Source organism: Pleurodeles waltl, chromosome 8 (genome assembly GCF_031143425.1).
Source record: "Pleurodeles waltl isolate 20211129_DDA chromosome 8, aPleWal1.hap1.20221129, whole genome shotgun sequence".
Lineage (NCBI taxonomy): Eukaryota > Metazoa > Chordata > Amphibia > Caudata > Salamandridae > Pleurodeles > Pleurodeles waltl.
Window position 1 is genome coordinate 1,289,331,300 of NC_090447.1, and position 18,064 is coordinate 1,289,349,363.

Genomic DNA, 18,064 nt, shown 5'->3' on the forward strand with positions numbered 1-18,064 from the left:
AAAAAATGTTCCTGTCATTTTTTTAAATTTAAAATATTTTGTACTTTAAAAAAAAAAAAAAAGAGGGAAGCAAATCTGATTCGACTTGAACTCTGAATGCTCTGTGGGAAGGTCTGTGACCTTCACATTGAGCTATTCTTTTCTTTATTATTTTTTTCTAGCCCTTTAAGGGCTATCTGGGACCGCAAAAATGTCCTTTAAGAGCTACCTAACACCACGAGGGAAGCCTTTGGGTTTCCCTTGTGATGCCATAGCTTCAGCAAGCAGGGAGCTGCTTTAACAGCAACACCCTCCTTGCTGAAGCATTTCATCTCTGTCTCCTGCACGCGTGCCGGGACAGATGAGAAAGCTTCACTGTTTAACAGCATGATGCTCTAAAGGTTCCTGCTGTCAAACAGCGGAGTGTTTGCTGTGGCTTGGCTGCAGCTTCAGAGCTGCAGCCAAGCCACAGCAAACAGATATCTATGTCCCAGGGTTGGGCAGAAGCCGGCCCTGGGTGTGGCAGTCCCCAGGGCCATCTGTGGCTCCTCGTGGGGGGCTGTGCGGTCCTCTCCAATGTTAAGATAGCCCAGAGGAGGTGGTGGTCCTTGGGGCTAATGGGGGTCAAAACGGCCCCCCTTTACTTATTTTTACTATTTGTCACGGGAGGGGATGGTCCCCGGGGAGCCAGGGGGCTGCGGGCCGCCCCACATATATTACAATGAAAGCCCCAGAGAGGTGGTGGGACTAAAGGGGGTCTGAAATGGACCCCTGATGTATTTTTATTTTAGCCCTGGGGAGGCTGTATGCCCCAGGGGTTGGGGGCCACATGGCCCCCGCTTTTAGTTCAGTGTAGCCCCAGGGAGGTGGTGGTCCCTGGGGGTGGGGGCGGTGGCAGGGGGCCCCCACCCTATTAAAAAGAATGGCCCCGGGACTGGCCCACCCGGGGGCTTACACAAAAACTAGCACGGGAGCCAGCGCTTGTATATTTCTTTTTTTTTTTTTTTACCATCGATTTTCAAATTTGCAGTCAAATATTTTTCAAATGTGCTTTTTAGCCTGGGTCAGGGTGTGCCTTTGGGTCCCTAGCACCAGAGCTAAGGGGTCAGGGTGTCCCTACCCTGGCCCCTTTTCATTTTTTTCACATTTTCTTCTAGGACTCGACTGAAGCTGAGTCCCAAGATGGCTGACAGCAGTTCCTTGTTTCAAGTGTTGTCAGCCAATCAGATCTCTGCACGAGATCAGGAGAGAATCCTTCATGTTCCTATATATACGAATTTGGATTTCCTTAAATTTCTCAAAAGCTACTGAATGGATTTACACCAAATAACAAAACGGGGTCTTTCTGGACCAAGAGCTACCTTTCTGCCACATTTGGTGTAATTCCGTCCAGTGGTTTTTGCGCTATCGCTGTTCAATTTTTCCTATGGGAATTAACATTGGAAATGCTCTAAATTTCACTCCCCCTTTGTCTGGCTCCCACTTGACGGATCACCCCGAAATTTTCCAGACAGCAGCTCACATGACTGTTCAATTTTTTGGGAAAATGTTGTGAAGATTCGAAAATTCGTCAAGCAAGCAAAAAACAGTCCCTAACTATAACTACCTCTATATATATATATATATAGATATATATATATATAAGCGCTACGCTACAGAGAGGCAGTAACCACGCTGTAGTTATAGTTAGAGTTATAGGGATTTTAGGGATTTTTGTCCCTTTATTACTTTGCACCCATTTGATAAATGTGTGTGCAACTATGGAGACCGAAACTTTCCCTGTGGTTGTGATAAGGTTTTTCAACGTAGTGTTATCTAGTAGCACAATACTACTAATAGTAACAAGGAAGCCAAGAAAATAAACTAGACTGCATATGTAACGTTTCAGATTTAATACATGAACAACTGAAAGACCCAATTAAGGCCACATAATAATGGAAACCTACAACAAATACATAACAAATAGGATACATCTTAATCTACGTAAGTTTTCTTTCAATGCTATCTGGCTCAAAAAATAAAACTGTCCCAACAATCCAAATATATACCATCTTTCTCATTCACCTCTATGCAACAAAATGAAAAACTGAACTAGCAGTGAGCCACACAAACTACTAGTTGGAGGGTATGATAATTGGCTACAACTAGGAAAAAACTAAAAATCTCAATATTTATAACAACAATTGCCTTTCATTCACTTTGGCCTTTGTATATAGCCCAATCCTACTAAAAGTCGTAAGGTAGCCTAAAGAATAAACTAGGCTGTATATGTAAAGTCTCAGATTTACTACAGGAACAACTGAGAAACTCATTTATGGTCACCCGCTAAAAGAAACCTATAAATAAATACATAAGAAATACAATACATCTTAATCTACATAAATTGTCTTTGCTTGCTCTCTGGCTCACAAAATAAAACTGTGTCCAACGAGCCAAACAAAAAACATCTTCCTTATGTGCTTCTGTGCAACAAAATGGAAAAAGTGACCTAGGAATGAGCTACACAAACTACTACATGGAGGACATGATAATTGGTCATAAGGAAAAAAAAAAGATCTTAATGTTTCTAACAAGAATGATTGGCTTTCATTCACTTTGGGCTTCATATGTAGCACAATCCTACTAAAAGTAGCAAAGAAGCCCAAAGAATAAACTAGACTGCATATGTAAAGTTTCAGTATTACTAAGTGAAAACTAAAATACACATTTATGGTTACCTGATTATGTTAACCAATAAACAAATACATACACAAATATAACAGAGAATAAGAAAGAAAAAGCATGAAATCTTATTGCCACTCTGCAATCATAGTTAGCATTCCCAAAGACAGGAATGCCTTGGAAATGACTTCCCTAATAACTTTCCACCCCTTTGACGAATCACCATAAAGCTTTACAGACCTCTAGTGTTTTCTACATTTTGAGTTGATGTAAATTTTTTGTGGTGAATCATTATGGGGGGGGTGCAAAAATAAAATGGTGTCCGGAAATAAGTTTTTCCACCAATGCATTTTCCATAGCCTCTTGTATTTGACATAGCACAAAAATGGCTGAATGGATTTACATGGAATTCGGAAGGATTTGAAATTATGGTGCAGATGTGATGCTTTTTGAGTAATGCAGTTAAGTAGGGTAAGTATTTTTTGTAAATTATAAAGCATTTAAACTTAGTGACATCTGTCACCAAGGTACTTTTGTAGAATTTCACTAAAGTTTGTGAAACTACTGTGCTACATGGCCGTAAAATTATTTTAAAATATATTTAAAAAATAGAAATACATTTCCCTATCTATTACCATGCTAATAATGTGGTAATGGGTAGGGACTACTACTAACCTATATCTAAAGCCCTAACACTGAACACAGTCAAAGTGTAGCAAGAACAATATGGCTGTCTTTTCGTTCTCAAAAACAACCATTAGCCAATTAGATTCTGGCTTGTCATCGCCATGTACCAGGGTATACTGTAAAATTATAATGGTATACCACGGCCCAAAATATACCTAAGGCCTAGCTATATTATTAGACTAAAGTACCCTTGCGTCACTCATGGTGCCACATGGACAATGCAATACTTATGCCAGATTTACAAAGGCACGCAAGGCCACCATGCATTTCCCTACATTGATTGGTAATTCTGGAGAAATGCAAGAACGTGCAATTCACTGTTTTGTGTTACTCTGCACACCTTAATCTACACTGCTGCTACATTTCACATATAGTCGTATGCTACGCCGCTGTAGGCACTCCGCTAAACGCTATTTCATGACTCCACTCTTCAACTCTCCACTGTACGAGATTCCACTCTGCACTATTACAGTGTACCCAACACCACTGTATGCCACTCCACTCTACGTTACTCTACTCAAGGCTACTCCACTCTAATCTATTCCACTCTATGCCATTCTACTGTATGCCACTCCACTGTATCTTATTTTACTATATTCCACTCCCGTCTACAACACTCCACTGTATACTATTCCACTGTATGCCCCTCCTCTGTACACTATTGCACTCTACACCACTCCATTGTATGGCTCTTCATTCTATGCCACTTCATTCTATGATATTCAAATGGACCACACTCCAAGGTATGGCACTCCACGGTATGCTATTACACTCTACCCCACACCACTGTGCACCACTCCAGTCAACACCACTTCATTATATGCCAATTCACTGTATGTTACTCCACTATTGTACTCTTTGCCACTGTACAACACTTCACTCTATGACACTCCACTTACTCCATTACACTGTACAAAACTCTTCACTATGCCAGTCCACTCTATGTGATTACACTGTATGCAACTCCACTCTATGCCTCTTAAGTGTATGTCACTTTACTGTATGCCACATACACTAGTATATGCTCTTCCACACTACACCATTCTACTGTATTCCACTCCACTTTACGCTATTACATTGTATGCCAATCCACTCTATGATACTCCACTCTACATCACTCCAGTGTATGCCTAGCCATTCTACTCCATACTATTCTATGCCATTCCTTTGGACGTCACCCCACTGTATGCCACTCCATGGTATGCTATTACATTCTACCCCATTCCAGTGTACCCCACTTCACTGTAGGCCACTGCACTGTATGATAGTCCACTATACGCTGTTCCACTCTACACCACTCTATGCTCTTCCACTGTTTGCCACTCCACTGCTACCCTACATCACTCCAGTGTACAACACTCAAATTTACGCCACTTCATTCTATGCTAGTCCATTGAATGCCACTCCACTCTACACCACTCCACTATATGCTATTTCACTGTACCTCACTCCATTGTATACCACCCAAGTCTACACGACGCCAATGTACGCCACTCCACTCTACACTATCGTACTATATGTCACTCCACTGTATTCTACTCTATTCTATTTCACTTTATGCCACTCCATTCTACGGTGTTTAACTGTCTGCAACTTGAATCGTTGCCCCTGTACTGTATGGTTTTCCTCTCTACCCCGCCTCAAAATACACCACTCCACTCTTTACGCCACTCCACTGTACTCTTGCCACTCTATATAACTCCACTCTACAAAACTCTATTAAACAATACGCATGCTGGACCTGGTTCATTTTGTAGGGTTATCCCTGTAGGAAGCTGGCTCTTTATATCCTATATCAAAGTGAGATATAGTGTGCACAGAGTCCAGGGGTTCCCCAGAGGCTTAACAGAGGCTAAAGTAGATAATACTAACGCTCTATTTTGTGGTAGTGTGGCCGAGCAGTTAGGCTTATCAAATGGTAGTGCAAAGCATTTGTTGTACACACACAGAGAATAGGGGAAGCACACACTCAATGACTTAACTCCAGACCAATGTTTTTTTATGTAGCAAAAAAATATTTTCTTAATTAATTTATAGAACCACAAGATTCAAGTTGCAGGGGAGTACTTCAATAGATTTGTATTTCACACATGTATCAACAGTACTTTGTTTGAAAAAGGTAAGTAATACAGTTTCTGAATTATTGGCAATAATCTGTTTTAAAAATGAACACAGTGCAATTTTCAGAAACAGTTCCTGGGGGAAGAAATGTTAGATCGTTTTACAGGTAAGTACAGCACTTGCAGTTTCGGTCTCTGGGTTTTAGGAAGTCCACTGGTTGGGGTTCAAGTTAACCCCAAACAACCACCACTAGAAACACGGGCGGGCCGGGTGGAGAGGTAAAAGATGGGCAATTTTAACGTGGGCTCCTATGGAGACAGTGGGTACTCGGAATCCAGTCTACCTGCAGGTAAGTACCCGCATCTCGGAGGGCAGACCAGGGGGGATTAGAAGCGCACTGAGGGGGCCACAAGTAGGCACCAAACACACACCCTCAGCGGCACAGGGGGAGGCCAGGTGCAGGGTGCAAACATGACGTCAGGTTTTCAATGCTGGTCTATGAGGAGACCCTGGGGTCACTCAGAATCTGCAGGCGAGGTCCGGGGGGGCATCTCGGGCACACCACTGGTTGGACAGGGAGGAGGGCTGCCTGCTGCACACGACTGCACCGGGTGTCGGTTTCTCCATGGCCTGGGGGCTACAAAGGGCTGCAGGTGCAGTGTGTCTTTAGGTGTTGGATACCTTCGTCCGGAGCTTCGATGTCAGGGGGGTCCTCGGGATTCCCTCTGCAGGCGTCGTCGTGGAGGAGTGGAGAGGTCAACCCAGGGTGGGCATTTGCTTACAATCCCTTGGAGACCCTCTCTTGCTGGGTGGACCACATGCACACGGGCTGTGGGCATCAGGTGCACAGGGGTCAGGACTCACGCATCCGGAGTGAGGTGGGAGTCCTTGGTTGAAGGGTTTCTTAGACAGAGCCACTGTCCTCTGGAGTTCTTGGTTCTTTTGGGTGCAGGCAGTCCTCTGAGTTGGACAGAGGTTGCTGGTCCCGCTTGATGCGTCGCTGGTCTTTTGCAGGTTCTTTGAAGCAGGAGACAGGCCGGTAGGGCTGGGGCCAAAGCAGTTGTCGTCTTCCTTCTTCTGTGCTGGGGGTTCCAGCTTAGCAGTCCTTCTTCTTCTTGTAGGTCATCAGGAATCTGGTGAGCTGGGTTGAGGGAGGCCCTTAAATCCTAGAGTTAGTGGCGTTTTATGGGTCAGAGGGCAGTAGCCAACTGCTACTGTCAGTGAGAGTGGCTACACCCTCCTTGTGCCCACTCCCTTTGGGGAGGGGGACATTCCTATCCCTATTGATCCCTGTCCTCCATACCAAGATGGAGGATTCTGCAGGGAGGGGGGTCACCTCAGCTCTGGACATCTTAGGGGTGGTCCTGACTGGGGTGGTCACTTCTCCCTGTTTTCCCTAATTCTCCTGCCGGACTTGCCACCAAAAGTGGGGCTTTGTCCGGGTGGCGAGCATCTCCACTAGCTGTAGTGCCCTGGGGCACTATAATCCGAGGCTGGAGCCTTTGAGGCTCACCGCCAGGTGTTATAGTTCCTGTAGAGGGGAGGTGTGAAGGCACTCACCCCATGTGGTCAGAAACTTGTCTGAATATAGCAGGCTGGCACAGACCAAACAGTCCTACACTAGAAGTTTGGCTAATAAACAGGGGAACATCTCTAAGATGCCCCCTGTGTGCATTTTTCAATAAATCCCACACTGGCATCAGTGTGGGCTTATTGTGCTTAAACGTTTGAACTTCCCAGTATTTAATGAAGCCATTATGGAACTGTGGAGTTTGTAATGACAAACTCCAAGACCATATACTCAAGGTCTAAGAATGGACTTAGACATGGTATGGGCATATTGCTCATACAGCTATGCCCTCACCTGTGGTACAGTGCACCCATCCTTAGGGCTGTAAGCCCTGCTAGAGGAATGACTTACATATGCCACAGGAAGTGATTTGTGGGCATGGCACCCTGAGAGGGGTGTCATGTTTACTTTGTATTTTTCTCCTCACCAGCACACACAAGCTGCCAGGCAGTGTGTATGTGCTTGTTGAAGGGTCCCCTAGGGTGACATAATACATGCTACAGCCCTTAGAGACCTTCCTTGGCCACAGGGTCCTTGGTGCCATGGGTACATTTTACAAGGGATTAGCTGTGTGCCAGGGCTATGCCAATTGTGGAAACAAAGGTACAGTTTTAGGGAACAATGGGGCTGGGGCCTGGTTATCAGGGCCCCAGCTAACTTTCAAAGTTGGCATCAACACTAGGCAAAAAGTGGGGGGGGAGGGGTTACCATGCCAACAGTGGCACTTTCCTACAATCCCAAAACTTTTTGCCATCTTCGTCCTATTTTTTCTCACCTGTTTTTGTTGGCTTTAGGACTCTGGGCATTTTACTAGTGCTAAAGTGCATATGTTGTCTGTCTAAAATGTATTGGTGATTGGTTTCTCCATGATTAGCATATTTGATTTACTACCAAGTCCCTAGTACAGTGCACGGTGTGTGCCCCTGCCCTGTAAATCAAATGCTACTAGTGGGCCTTCAGCAATGATTATGCCCCACATAAGTAGCCCTGTAAACATGTCTCAGACCTGCCACTGCAGTGTCTGTGTGTGCAGTTTTAAACTGCCATTTCAACCTGAAAAGTGCATCCACTTCCCAGGCCTAAACCGTCTTTTGTACTACATGTAAGTCACCCCAAGTCAGTCCCATGGGCAGGGTGCAGTGTATTTAAAAGGTAGGACATGTACTGGTGTGTTTTACATGTTACATGTCCTGATAGTGAAATACTGCTAAATTTGTTTTTCACTATTGTAAGGCCTATCTCTCCCCAAGGGTAACACGGGGATTGCCTTGAAATATCTTTTAAGTGTAATTTCCCACTGATAACAGATAGAGATATGGAGTTTGGGGTATCTGAACTCACAATTTAATAATACATCTTTTGGTGAAGTTGGTTTTTGAAGTTTAAGTACTGGACCTCGTACACCACATAGTTAGAATCCTTCTTGACTGAGGAAATTCTGCCAGGAAGTAGAGGTGGATGCTGTAGGAGGGACTGCTGCTCTGCCTGTTGCTTTGTTGTGCTGCCCTGCTGCTTGCTGCTTCTGTCCTTGGAGGGAAAGGACTGGATTTGGCTCTCTACAGCCTGCCTCCAAAGGTTCTCCAGGGGCTTGGACTAAGTTTGCCTCCTGTTAAGAAGTCTCAGGGACAACAAAGACTTAATCTGCCAGTGCCTGGGCTCTCTTGCTGAGAGTCCTGACTTGCCAAGTGGTGCCAAATCCAGTTCCAGGGCCCTTGGGAGTGAGTTCTGGTGCAACAAGGAAGAAACCAGTGCATTGACGTCCAGAATGACTTCGGAAATGGTGCCACTCTCTGACCCCGTGCCGTTGCCTGCACCGAGCCGTGGTACCCACTGAGTGTAACGATTGTGATCTATAATGCAGGCCTGATGCTGTTGCAGCGCCCCCAGAGTCCCACCATAGCGTGAGTCCAGAGTGCTGTGTCACTGACGTCCATGGCACCTGACTCCATCTGAGCACCTTTGGCCCCGTGATGTGATTGCGAAACTGCGAAGTTGACGCCTTGCATCTTGACCTGCTGGATTCATCAACCCCAATATGCTGTAAGGAACTGATGCCTCGCTGCCAATGCTGCATCACCTCCCCTGCAACCATAAGGAACCTGACACCTCATCTCCCCTGCCTAGCAGTAATGAACCAACGTCTCACCTCCCCTGTGGTAGTAAGGAACCTATTCCATACCGGCTCCAGCCACACCTTATCTCCCGACACCGTGCAACGTCTTTGTCTCCTCATTGTTTTCCAAGGTACTGTAACCGGGGTTTATATGACTCCATCGCCGACACGCGCTCCTTCGCAAGTGGAACTGGACTGTTGGAAGCAACTTTGTCAAGATGTTGTGATGTCCCCAGTTGGAGCTATTGTGTTTCTAAGTGCTATGCTACCTTTAATCTTTGAAAATGTGTAACTTTATTTATGTATGTTGAATTTATGTTGTTTTGGTCTTGTTTTACTCAGATAAATATTGGCTTTTTTCTATAACTGGTGTGGAGTACTTTTGTGGTGTTTTCACTGTGTTACTGTGTGTGGGTGTGTATAAATACTTTACACATTGCCTCTGAGATACGCCTGACTGCTTAAGCCAAGCTACCAAGAGGGTGAGCAAGGGTATCTTACCTGTGTGACTATTTTACCCTGACTAGAGTGAGGATCCCTACTTGGACAGGGTGTAAACCACTGCCAACTAGAGACCCCATTTCTAACAATGCCACTCTACTAGACTCTACTCCACCCCATCCCTGTGCACTCCATTGTCTAAATTTGCACTCAATTATAAGCGCATATACTCTACACAGCACTACACTTTACTGTATGAGACACCACTCCAATTTATAACACTTTCCTTGATTCTATGTTATGCCATGTTGAATGTATGCCACCCCACTCTATGGTAATACACCATACCCTACTCCACTCTATGCCACTATACTGTACACCCCTCCATGCTCTGTTATTCCACTCTTTTCCATTCCAATCTTCTACACTCCACTGTACAGTATTCCACTGTATGCGTTTCCACTGTATGCTACTCTACTTTACAGTAATCCACTCTGTGTCACCACAGTGAACATCACTCCACTCTATGTCACTCCATTGTATGACACTCTCCTATCCTCTATATAACTCCACTCTATAAAAGTCTACCACACTTCATGGCAATCCACAACATTGTACTCCACTCTATCACTGTACACTCCTCTGTCCGGCCCTATATTCCACTCTATGCATGTACTCTCCAATGTATAACAATCTATTCCACTAGAAAACACTCTTCTATATGACACAGCACTCCACCCTACTGTATGGAACCCACTCCAATTTATAACAGTTTACTACTTATGCTATGTCACCACACTCCACTCCATGCCACTCTAATCTATAACTCGCCAATATACTCAATTGAACTTTACTCCACACCATGTACACCACTCCATTTGACTCTGCTCTACTGCACATTACCCAGGTTCTTATCTCCAGCTGACTGGACTACAGCGATGCTCTCCACACAGGGATTGCAGCTCACCTCCTTCAATGACTGTAGACCATACAGAACACCACAGCCAGTCATGTCCTAGATCTCCCTAAATGACCCACATCACCCACTACTAAAGGGAATGCCACTGCCTCCCTGTACAGAAAAGATGCCAGTTCAAGCTCCTGGCCCATGCATATAAGGCCCTACACAACTGTGGACCTGTCTACTTGGACCATCACCTAATCTTTCATCAGCCCATCAAACACCTCTGCTACGCTTCCCTTTCTCTAACTCTCACCCCCGCATTCAATGTAGCAGATGCAGAGGACGTTCCTTTTCCTTCCTAGCAGTGAAGAAATGGAACGAGCTACCCATTCATCTCTGGATCTCCCCATTTCTTCCAGCGCTCTGAAAGTTCTTGTAGACCTGGCTATTCCCAACAGGACCCTGCCAGCCCCTGGATTCACTCATGGGTGAAAGAAAGCGCTCTACAAACCTACTGATTGATTGACTGTACAAGACTTTACTTCACTCTATGTTACTGTACAACAATCCACTCTACACAGCTCCACTGTTTCACTCACTACTGTACTATATGCAACTCCCCTCTACAACACTCTACTACACTGTATGCACTCCCCAACAATTTACTCCTATCTATACTCCTTCACTCCACTGTACAAGACAGTACTATACTGTATGCCACTGTACAACACTCTACTCCAGTATCCACAAAGTGCTATTCCTCTGTATGCTACTCCACTTTACGATTATCCATTCTAAGTCACCACAGTGAACGCCACTCCATTCTACGTCGCTCCATTGTTTGACACTCTCCTTTACTCTGTATAACTCCACTCTTTAAAAGTGTACCACACTTCATGGCACGCCACAACATTCTACTCCACTCTTTCCCTGTCCATTACACTGTCCAACTCTATACTCCACTCCATGCTCATACACTCCAATGTAAAACACTCTATTCCACTAGACAACATTTTTCTATATGAAACAGCACTCCACTCTACTGTACGAGAACCCACTCCAATTTATAACATTTTGCTACCTACTCTACATCACTATTTTACACTCTATGGCACTCTACTCTATAACTCACCAATACACTCTTTTGAATTTTACTCCACACTATGTACACCACTCCATTCGACTCTGCTCCACTGTACATCACCCAGGCCCTCATCTCCAGCCAACTGGACTACATCAACGCTCTCTAAACAGGATCGCAGCTCACCTTCTCCAATGACTACAGACCATACAGACCACCACAACCAGACTAGTCCTTGATTTCCCTAAATGAACCCACATCACCTCTTACCAAAGGGAGCCACACTGGCTACAGGTACAGAACAAATTCCAGTTCAAGCTACTGACCCATACACAACTGTGGACCTGCCTACTTGAACCACTGCCTAAACATCCATCAGCTCACCAGACACCTCCATTCTGCTTCCCTTTCTCTAACCCTCACTCCCGCATTGAGCATAGCAGGTGCGGAGGTTGTTCCTTCTCCTACCTAGCAGAGAAGAAATGGAAGGAGCTACGCTTTCATCTCTGGACCTCTTCACCTCTTCCAGAATTCTGAAAGTTCTTGAAGACCTGGCTATTCAGCTAATCAACAGGACCCTTCCAGCACCTAGATACCCTCACAGGTGACAAAATGCGCTTCACAAATCAACTGATTGATTGACTGTTCGAGACTTTACTTTACTCTATGCTACTATACAACAATCCACTCTATGCAGCTCCACTGTTTCACACACTACTGTACTCTACGCACCTCCTCTCTACAACACTCTACTACACTGTATGCATTCCCCAACAATGTACTCCTTTCTATACTCCTTCAATCCACTGTACAAGACAGTACTGTACTGGAAGTCACTGTACAACACCGTACTCCACTTTACTTTAGGATATTCTAGTCCACTATACAATACAGTATGTAACTTGTTTGTATGCCACTACATCCCATTTTGAGTCCACTTTACTCTGACACAGAACTCCACTTTACTCCACTGTACACCACTCATCTGTGCCCCACTCACTGTCATTGTACGCTTTAAAACTGTGTGTGAATACACTGTACCACACTCTACAACACGTTATTGTACTGTACACCACTCCTCTCTAGAAAAATCAACTAGACTGTATGCTACTCCTCTACTGTAGTCTAAGTCACTTTCCATATGGTACAATACTCCACTACACTCTACTGTACAACGTGGTACTCCAATTTATGACACTTTACTCAGCTGTATGCTATGCCACTCCACTCTCCTGGAATCCATGCCTTTATAGTCTATGACATCCCACTCCACTCTATGACACTTTTTATTTATTCCACTCTGCACTACCCCACTCCAGTGTACTCCACTCTACTACATTTTATCCCACTCTACTCCACTGTGCTATAATCTGCTCTACACTGCTCCAATGACACTCTACTCCACTGTTAGCAACTCCACTATAGAACACTCTACTACACGCTATGCTACTGTATGACTCTGTACTCCACTCTATGCCACTGTACTACCCTGTATAACACTGTATGACACACCACTCTACTTCTCTTGATACGCCAATCCACTTTATGACTCAACAATCCACTCTACAACACTCTCCCCCACTGTACTCTACAACTCTCCACTTGATGATACTCCACTCTATGACACTCTACGTCACCCTCCTCCACTCTACAACACTGTACTCCTCTCTATAACAGTCTATGACACCAGTAGCAGCTCGTAGGGCATGGAAGGGGCGGGTGGTGGGGGGTAAATAAACATTAATGTATTTATTTTTTAAAGAAACAACTGCTTACCTTCCCTCGCCGCTGCAATGCTCCTCTCCTCCATCGCAGGCTGCAGGCACAGGCTCTCAGCCTGCCCTGTGGCCAATCCAGACACTGCTCTCAGCAGCGTCAGGACTGGCTGGGAGTGCCCAGCCAGGGTGCTCCCAGGCAGACTGGGAGCCTGTGAAGGCTCTCGCCAGCCCGGCAACTGTGTTGCTGGGCCGAAGAGAGCCTACTGCACATGTGTGATTGGCCGGCCCGAGACAGCCGGCCAAACATACATGCACATCACCCACGTGGCCCCGCCCCTTTACCAGAAAACAATAATAAACTCAGTTTATTATCGTTTTCTGGTAAAGGTTTTGCAGCTGCCGCTGCTGGCGGTGGGATGACACTCCTCCGCCCTAATGGAGGAGCCGCCCGTGTATGACACCCTATTCTACTGTTCGACATGCCATTCCACTGTACGACTCGCTGCTCCAGTCTAAGATACTTAATTTTACTATATAGGACACCATGCCACTACACCATATAACACTTTACTACACTGTATGATAAGCTACTGCACTCTACTCCACTCGATTCCAATCTATAATACTCCAGTCTTTGACAATAGACTCTACAACACTCTCCTCCACTGTACTTACTGTATGACTCTCCACATAACAACTCTCCACTTGAGACCCTAGACTTACTGTACTTATTGAAATAAAGTATTTTTGTATAGACATCAACAGTTCCAGGCACCACAGATGTCCCTGCCAGAGCCAGAAGATGTCAGTTAAGAGTTATCCGTCCTTGACCTGACCCTGGGACCTGCAGGAGAAGGCCATTATAAATAGGGCTCCCTTTTATGGTATTTATTTTTTGGAATGTTTCTGTCTGTTTTTATCTATATTTAAATGTTTGCTAATTTTATCTATATTTATCCATATTTATTTGGGGTTTAAAACAAAATTACGCTGAATACCTGACAGATTTCAATGAGATTAACGCCCACAGATGATAACTCAGTGTACTTATATGAAAACATGCTAATGTTAGTATCAACCTTATGCACATATTTTGCTGTTTAGGCCTCTTTGCTAAAAGGGCTTTCTGTTTTTTAATCCTCTTACCTGTCAACCTGCACAGCTATTGCGATGGCATTCATGACTAACAGCATTTAGAATCACTCAGAGAGCAACCCAATTTCCATTTGTATCCACATTTAAAAACGAATGGTTTTCTGTCTAAATGTATCTGTGACAATCAGCACAAATTGAAAACAGGGATCCCTATTTATGAAGAAGTATAGACTCAACCTTCAGGCAATATTTTGATTTTGGCACATCTGCTCTCGTCTGAAATTCAGCCTATAAATCACAACCCCTTCTGCTATCACACCAGTTGTTAAAACAGTGGCAGTATTGCATTTCACAGCAAGTACTTCCTTCCAGTGCACAGTTGAAAATTTCAATAGGATTTTGCCTCCCACTGTCTCATGTGTGCTTCAAGAATTTATGAAATTGATGCCTAATCACATAAATGAGTGCATCCAATTTCCCACTAATGTGGGTGTCATGAACACTATCAAGGGTGATGTCTTAAGCATTCGGAGGCATTCCACATATCTGATGGGAAACATATTGCTTTCATACCACCCCATGAACAAGATTAAGTATCGAGAAACCGGAAAAAGTTCTAGTCAATGTGCAAGTGGTCTGCATTCCAGACTTGTATATCACCAGTGTTCTTGCCAAATTCCCAGGATCCACCCATGACTCTTTAGCACTACACAACAGTAGCAAACAACAGCAGATGCCCCATCTTGGACATGTGAGTTGTGAGGACCTGGCTTGGTGGAAAGTGTTGTGATCAAACTTTTACCTATTTCAAACAATTGATGTCAACGAAGAGTTTGCTAAGAATGTAATTAACATGTATGTGTTGAAACTATATTTTTCAGGAGGCTTTGCATACCTAAGCAGACTATAGCTGTTAGCACCTCCTCGAAATCTGTCAGCACCAGGGGAAGCCTTTTCTGTTCCATGGTGCAAATCAGAACAAGAACATCAAACAACTGTGGCTGTACCCTAATAATCCCATCTACCATTACTCTTAATTCTATCTCTGTAATTCTAGGATTTCCTCTCTCTGCCATGTTACAGATAAAACAATTAACACAAGCAAAGTTAGAAAACATGTAAATGGAAAGATATGGACAAAACAGTTGTGGCTACTGCTGCTCACAAATACGAAAGGCAAGGGATTGATGGTTCTGAAGAAGAGACGGTTTTTAAAGTGTGGATTATATGTGTGCGTAATGCTCACATGTAGCTCAGTTGTGTTTGACGTATGCATCCATCATTGAAAAGGAAGGATATTTCAAACAGAAAACACATCTGTGATTAAATTACTCCATCGCAGTACCCCTGCAACAAGCTGGTATAAAGGGGGCATATAAATATGGTGGGTAGTTAACTGCCATCCCGGCGCTCACAAGTACTTTCTGATGCCAGTCAAATGTATGCCACCAACAGAAGATAAGGGTTTGTCGGATGTATAAACCTCAGTTGAAACAGAAGGTGGTTGTGTCGCATATATAAATTTGGCGGGAGAACCTCCACCTCCATCAAAGAGAACAGAGGGGCTGACCACCAACATATAAATCAGGCTCTTGGTTTGGGCCAGAAAGATCACAAAGCCCCCTTCACGTCTCAGTAAACAAGAAGTTCTGGAAAAAACACTGTTGAACAACAGCCAGCTCCAAGCATCACACAATCTAGGGGGATTCTAATAGGTCCATCAATAATTAGGCCATTATGCTCCTCCAACCATCTGGCTGAAGTAATGGTTAGGACAGAACAGATGCTGGCCAACTAAAAGGAGAAGAGATGGACGCACTGCCCAACAACTCAAAATAAACTCCCTGAAGGTCTCAGAAGAGAAAACCCCAAATGACAAATGTGATTCTCATAGTCACATAATTCTCAAAGTTCACATTTGAAAAGGGTATGGTTTTTTATTAGCATTGCAATGAGTACTGGATAGTTAAAAATTATTTTTATTACTTTGTTGAAGAATATTATATAGCCTGGAGCAAACTCCACCTGCTATATCCTTTTTTTCTGTGAGCAGCAAACACCAATCCTCTCATTTTCACATTGATGAAAAAGATAAGTAATAGTGAATAATCTCCGAAGTTGAGTAGGTTATGTTGTTAGGTTTTCATATAGGTTACAAAATCCAAGCACTGATCTGCACACTCTCCCAGGCCACTAAAGCCACACTGTGGAATCACCTTTGTCCATTTTTTAAAATAAAATCTGATTTTCATAAAAATGAGCCCAACCTACACTTGGACAGTCTAAAGTTGTGGGTCTTCACAGCTGAACACTTTGCTTTGTGAAGTCAAGCTAGAAACTTAATGAGCTTTGTCAAACTAACAAAATACACAGGTCTGCCCTTTACAGGAGGAGCAGTGGAGAGATGACGGAGGGGCGAGGGGTGGGCAATAATACAAAGAAGTGGTGCGTGGCAAGGAAGAGAAGCAACAGTGTTGGAGGGGAATAAAAAAGTGGAACGGGTTGGGAGAAGAACCAGGACTCGGGCGGGTGGTGGAAAGTATAAGAAAAAAAGCAGTATGACGTGGCCAGCGTTGACCGCACCATTATGTTTTTTTGATTAAATAAATAGTACCTAAATTGCAATAAGAGCAAAGAAGCAACACCCACAAAAAAAAAAGAAAAAGGCTACACAGGCAAATTAAATTAATGTATTCACGGAGCAAAGCAACTTCAAATCATGAAGGTATTTATAGCAACCCAATGGTCTTTGAAGGTTATACTGAAAAGCCACATAAGTAAACTATTCAAAAGAAGAGTAGCACTAGTAAGGGGTTGCATGAGTGAGCATTCAGCCTCTTAAAGAGGCACCACCAAGGAAAATGGCTCCTTTGCCTCCTATTGGATACTTGACTCAATGGCTGCCTCCTCTTCTGGATGCAGGAAGCCACCTTCCTGGAATAACCCAGATTATGGAGAGTTAACTACTCAACCTCCAGGCCATTAGACGGAGATGTTGCAGGGCAGAATGAGGAAGATATTGCCACAAAGGGGGACAGGAAAACCTGTGAATCAGGGACACCCCACACAACTGGAGATGAAATGATGCGTGAAAGCACAGAGCAACATGCAGCCATCTGAATACGTATCAATTGTGTTCACTTCAAAGGTACAGTGGAGGCCTGTCTTGAGATGGAGACAGGAAAAAGGGCTTTCCTAATGGGAAATTGAGAACTTAAGGTTTTCAAAGGGGATGATTCATTGGCAAGCAACACGCAAAAAGATTGTGGCCAATCTTTAGAGACAAGATACTGTAAAGGGTCTTATTGTCTCGAGAATAGGAATTGACCATCATGAGGGAAGGAGTGTGAAGACAGGAAGAAATTCTAATGATAGTTAGTGCGGCTGAAGCTTTCCTGAACAGGAATAAGTATGTTCTTCTCCATAAATGGCTGCAGTAATCTGATCTCAAATGTTTGCTGCCTAATGTAGGTGAGACATTGCTCAAGGCTTGGTGAGGTCTGATGGGTCTTGTAATACAGGGGACATTTCTCAATCAGTGTTGTGGAGGGGGGGACCGCCGCCACACTGGCTGGTTGTAATCTTTAGGATAGGTTCTGGGATGTGCCTGGAATATTGTAAATTGGATAAAACCACCTAAAATTGATCTATATAGGGGAAGATGCATATGGTGTATGTCTGCTACGTTCTAGAAAAAACTATTTTGATTCTTGATGTGACACTTTTGGTGGTTATTGCATGGATGAATGTCTTT